General features: G+C 43.0%; 1 non-coding gene across 1 annotated transcript; it reads left to right on the forward strand.

The window, feature by feature from the left end:
• The first annotated feature begins 406 nt into the window (after positions 1-406).
• LOC130471111 (small nucleolar RNA R71) lies at positions 407-509 on the forward strand. Its single transcript, XR_008931783.1, has one exon. It is a non-coding gene; the product is annotated as a small nucleolar RNA R71 (small nucleolar RNA).
• The last annotated feature ends 4,705 nt before the right edge of the window (positions 510-5,214 follow it).

The following is a 5,214-nucleotide window of genomic DNA, read 5'->3' on the forward strand; positions in this document are numbered from 1 at the left end:
AGTGTCATAGGAACTAACCTTGCTCTTCCCCTTAGTGAGAAGAGTGGCCGAAGGAGGTGGAATTGTAGATGGTGATGGTGGTTGGCTTGATGCTCTTCCCGCAAATGGTGAAGGTGGTTGGCTTGGCGTGCTTTCAAGTTTCTCCAACCTCGAGCTAAGCTTCTTTATGATCCTAGCTTGCTCCATAGCATAGACCGAACTTTTACCATCATCATTCTTTCCCTTGCCATCATAGTCCATTGCACCAACGTGCCAAGCTTGATAATTTTAGACCACGTCCTCAATTATCTCTTCAATTTTATCTTGAGTCTTGTTCATGATGGGACCTCCCGCGCTCGCATCTAGACTTGTCTTTGAACTTGGACTCAACCCCAAGTAGAAGTTTTGAAGCAACAACCATTTAGGGATCCCATGATGAGGGCATTCCCTTTGGTACTCCTTAAAACGATCCCAAGCTTCGAAGAGAGACTCGTCTCGCCTTTGCTCAAAGGATTGGATCTTGTGGCGATATTCCTCCGTCATTCCATGCGAGTAAAACTTACTCAAGAAGGCACTAGTCACCTCGTTCCAAGTGCGAAGTGAGTTGGTCTTGACCTCCTTGTCAAGACAATCACTCGCTCGCCCAAGTAGAGAGAACCGAAACAATGTCAACCTCAAGTAATCCGATGTGATACCATTGTGCTTGATTGTGTCACAATAGTGCTCGAATTGTTTGAGGTGTTCGTGAGATGATTCATTGCTTTTCCCACAAAAGGGGTGGCTTTGGACCAAATTGATCAAGGCGGGCTTGATCTCAAAGTTGTGGGCACTTGTTGTGGGGGCTTGGATACCGCATGTAGCTTCGAATGCCCCGGTATTCCCAAGTTCTTAACCGGGAGCGCCATATTCTCAAAAGCTTGTTCACTCTCTTGTTGTTCCTCACCAACACTCAACGATTCGAATCTGTTATGGCTTGATGAGCTAGACCGAACACGCCTTAGTCTCCTAAGTGTCCTCTCCAATTCAAGGTCAAGAGGATGGTGGGTCCTTTGACGAGCACGCCCTCTAACAAGCATACAAACTCAAGAAAACCGTGAGCAATGCCGAGGAAAGAGAAAGCTAAGCAAAATTGCAATGTTTTTGTATTTTCTAATGATGAACTAGTCTCAACTAACTCAACAAACAACAACCGTTCCCCGGCAACAGCGCCATTTTGATAGGGCGTTTTTCCCTCGTTGAAAGATCAACGCCACAATCAAAAATTTTAAAACCACTAAACTAACCGGCTATATGGACTATAGAGGCAAGTATAGGGATCGTCCCATAGGAATCTATGTTTGACTATTCAATCTATGTGTTCACAAGCTAGTTCGAATGGAATTTGAGTTTTTGAATTAATCTAATCAAAGCTAGAAATGCAAACAAATAAAGAAACTCTAGATATTTCGGGAATCGACAATGGAAATCGAATCAAAGAAATAACAAGGTCAAGAAATTCATGAATATGCAACGACATAGCACATAGGGGAATGAAAACAAATGACGTGCTCGCCACCGCTCGGATGGAGCACGCGAAGAAACCTAGCCTGTGGAAGAGCTTTCGCCTAATCCTAAACTAGATAAGCTTGCATATAATAGGAACTATCATTCACTTGCACAAAATAGGCTCACAATGTCTTGCCAAACCTAAATCATACATTCCAATCAATTCTAATCAAATAGCATTCGCGACTACTACTCAACTAGTCATGGATGTCCTATCACTAAATCACATTTAATCACAACATCAATCATGAATTTTCCCTAAAATTCCCCAAATTCAATGCCAAAGCTTCATCCCTAACCTATACACTAAACTACTCAATTAGCATGATTAACATCAACATTAAACTAACATTAATTCTAATCATGAAACTAATTGAACTAATGAAGCTAATTGAAACAACAAAAATCAGAAAATTCAAATATCCAAAATTTGGGGAAAAATCAAGAACATTCAAAACATGAAACTAATTCTAGAATTCAAGCATGAAATCAAAGCATAAACTAAATTAGTGAAGTAATTAAAGAATTAAAGAAGAAATCAAAAAGAAAAGAAGAATTATACCTTGAATTGAAGAATTAGCATCAAACTTGAAAAACATAAATGAAGAACAAAGCTCAAGAGAAAGAGAAAAGAAATCTGAAAATGATGATTGAATTGAATTTAGAATCAAGAATTTGAGGCTAAGAATCCTTAATCCTAATCTCTAATCTAAGCCCTAAACAAATTCTAGAGAGAGAATTCTAAGGTAAGCCCAAGGAAAATGAAAATTCCGTAATGAAAGCCTAATTACAAATTGCTGCGATTTTCGATTATATATAAGCAGCCCGCGGCCGTATTCGATCGCACACTGGCTGTTGTGTGGTCGCACAGATTCTGTGCGGTCGAACAAGGACTATTATTCGGTCGCACGCCATTTTCAGGACATTCTGCCCAGCCACTCGCCCGCACAGGTTAAGCCATTCGATCGCACACAGCCTGTTCGATCGCACAGCAAGCTATTCGACCGCACAGACTGCTGCGAGGTTGCTGCGCCCACAGTTGTTATTCTGCTTTTGCTGCGCTTTTGCTGCGTGTTCTTGCTGCACTGCTTTGCCTTGTTGTGGCTGCTGCAAGGGTAGGATCATGGCACTCAAAGTGAGCACAAAGCTGCTGCAAAGGCACGAATACAGCAGCTCTAAATTGCTGCTGTGATGGCTTAAAGAGTGTTGATGTGAGTGTTGTTGTGGTTGCAAGGTTGCTGCTCGTGTACAACAGCTATGGTTGTTGTTGCTATGGTCTGTTGTTGCACAAAGATACCACGTCGCTGCACAATGCAAAGTATCGTATAGCACCCAAGAAAATCGTCAAGCATGTTATTAAAAATCGAAAACATTATTATTAATTCGTTTAACATTTTTTGCAAATCGTGAAGCATATAACTCGTCGACAAGCATAATGACACGATATTAACACGTTAATACTCAAAACGAACCTTACGCAATGAGAATGCGCGCAAAAGGCATATTTAGAGAAAAAACGACTAAAATATGCGCAAGACGAGAAAATATAACGATTAGTGCAAAAATGCGTAAAAACGATAAAGCTAAGCGAAAACAATAATAAAATGCTAATAAAACGAACTAAAATCCTAAGCTAAGAGCGACATAAATGTCGCTCATCAGGGTCCCTGCTGAGGGGAAGGGAACTGATAAGGCTGCTGCATCGCTATGAACTGGCGCTGTGCCTCAAGCATCTGCGCCTGACGCATCCTCTCCATCTCCTGCCAGCAGGTCTAAGGATCTGCACTCCAAGGCTGAGGACCGCTCCCTCCGAAATAGTAACCGGGAGGAGGAACAAAAGGCCTCGAACTGCTTGCACCCCCAAAGGAATTCCTGGTAGGATCAGCATATACATAAGGGGCAGCTCCCCAATCAACATCAGAGTGCCTCTGACGAGTACCAGCACCGGACCCCTGTCCTAAGCCCAAACTCGGTCCCTACTGCCTCAAGGAAGTCTCCACCTGGGGCTTCCTATCAACGGAACCTCTACTGCCTCGACGGCGCTCCTATACAAAATACAAATTTCGAAAATCAACATCCAAGTTCGAGTTCCTAGAATACAAATTTCAAAATCAAGAAAAGCACCTCTCTGTCCCGGCCAGAAAACTTCTAGGTCAGCTTGGCACAATGCCTCTTCAAAGAATCAATCAAAAGCATCCAGCGACGCACTCTCACCCGAGGCGCCTGCATACAAAATTCAAGATCAATTCCCAGATAAAAGATTACAATCAGTTCCAAGCAAATACGAGTACTTACGGCGGCATAATGCTCAGGTACAACATCATACGATCTCCGGTGCGGAGGAGAAGCTACAAGAATGGTCACCTCCACCTGTTCCCCGTCCGAGTTCTCATAGCGGATGACCCTATCAGCATAGGGAATGTCCTCATGATCAACCTCCTCCTCCTACATACAAACATACAATCATACAATCATACAAGAATACAAGGATATAGGAATACAAGATGCAAAGTTCAAGAGCTCACCGGCAGTACGAAGAGTACTGGTGGAGCCAGCCTCCCCAAGAAGTCGACATAGCTGCCCTTCCTTTGTACAAAGTCCCTCCAAGAGCGGAAAACAGCATCGCGCCTAGGATTCACATAGAGCCGGGCAAGCCCTTCATCCGGCGCCAGCATGGACTCCGGTGGGTCCTTGGGGACAAGCCTATCCCCCGAACCGTGCTGAAGGGATACTCGCTCCCCTAGATACCACATGTGGCGATACACCCTGGGAGAAAAACCCGCCGTCCAAACAAGAAATGGGCACGAGCAGCCGAGGCAGGTTGTGAGGGGGTCGAAAAAGCACGAGGCTAATGCGTGACCTCGTCCCTCGTGGGTGTGACGATTCTTTTTATTCAATTAAGTGTAATTGGATTTCCTGTGAGTTTACACCCAATTGACTAGTAATATAGGAGTCGCCATTCAGTTTTTAACGACAATGAGAAAAACTGACAAAACCCGGTTATCGTGACATAAAGGGAGTGCAATTATGTTTGACCACGACGGTCGTAGGTTCCCTTGTGATCCCTGGTGTGGGGATCTCTCAACATACACCCGCAAGGTAGAAATTGAGGGTTCGGGGGACTGTAACTACCGAGAGGAGTACTCGCTCGTCGATAACTCCAGAGGCAGGATATCCTTACTAGCTCAGCATAAATAATTGAAGGGACATGCGTTGACTATTAAACTAATCTGAGTTGATTTTAGCAATATGCAACATATAATACTAGATCGATCGCGATTATCTTATTTAGAAAGTATTAAGGGACTTAGCATGATAATCCAATTTCCCAAAAATATTATATTTGTTAGGCGTGATGGAACAATCAGATTTAGTTAGTTTAACAGTTCATAAAAAGGGCGAGGAAATCAATTAAATCATCAAAAAGGGACACATTACGACGCACCCTTGAGAGGTGCGTCACGGTTCTCAGAAAACTAACCACTTTGACTTTGCTATTTCTCCTTTTTATTTAGCGAATCTCAAATTATGGGACAGGATACATTCTGTTCGATTTAGGCTAAGGGTTGGAGTCAATACTCAGAATATGAATTATCTGTTTCACGTCGAATTTGGGGCTGTATTTATAGGGACGAGTTCGTGGAAAGATAGAATTGCAGAGTTCTAATCCAAAAAGAATTAGGAAAAAAC

This window comes from Spinacia oleracea, chromosome 3 (assembly GCF_020520425.1).
Source record: "Spinacia oleracea cultivar Varoflay chromosome 3, BTI_SOV_V1, whole genome shotgun sequence".
Classification (NCBI taxonomy): domain Eukaryota; kingdom Viridiplantae; phylum Streptophyta; class Magnoliopsida; order Caryophyllales; family Amaranthaceae; genus Spinacia; species Spinacia oleracea.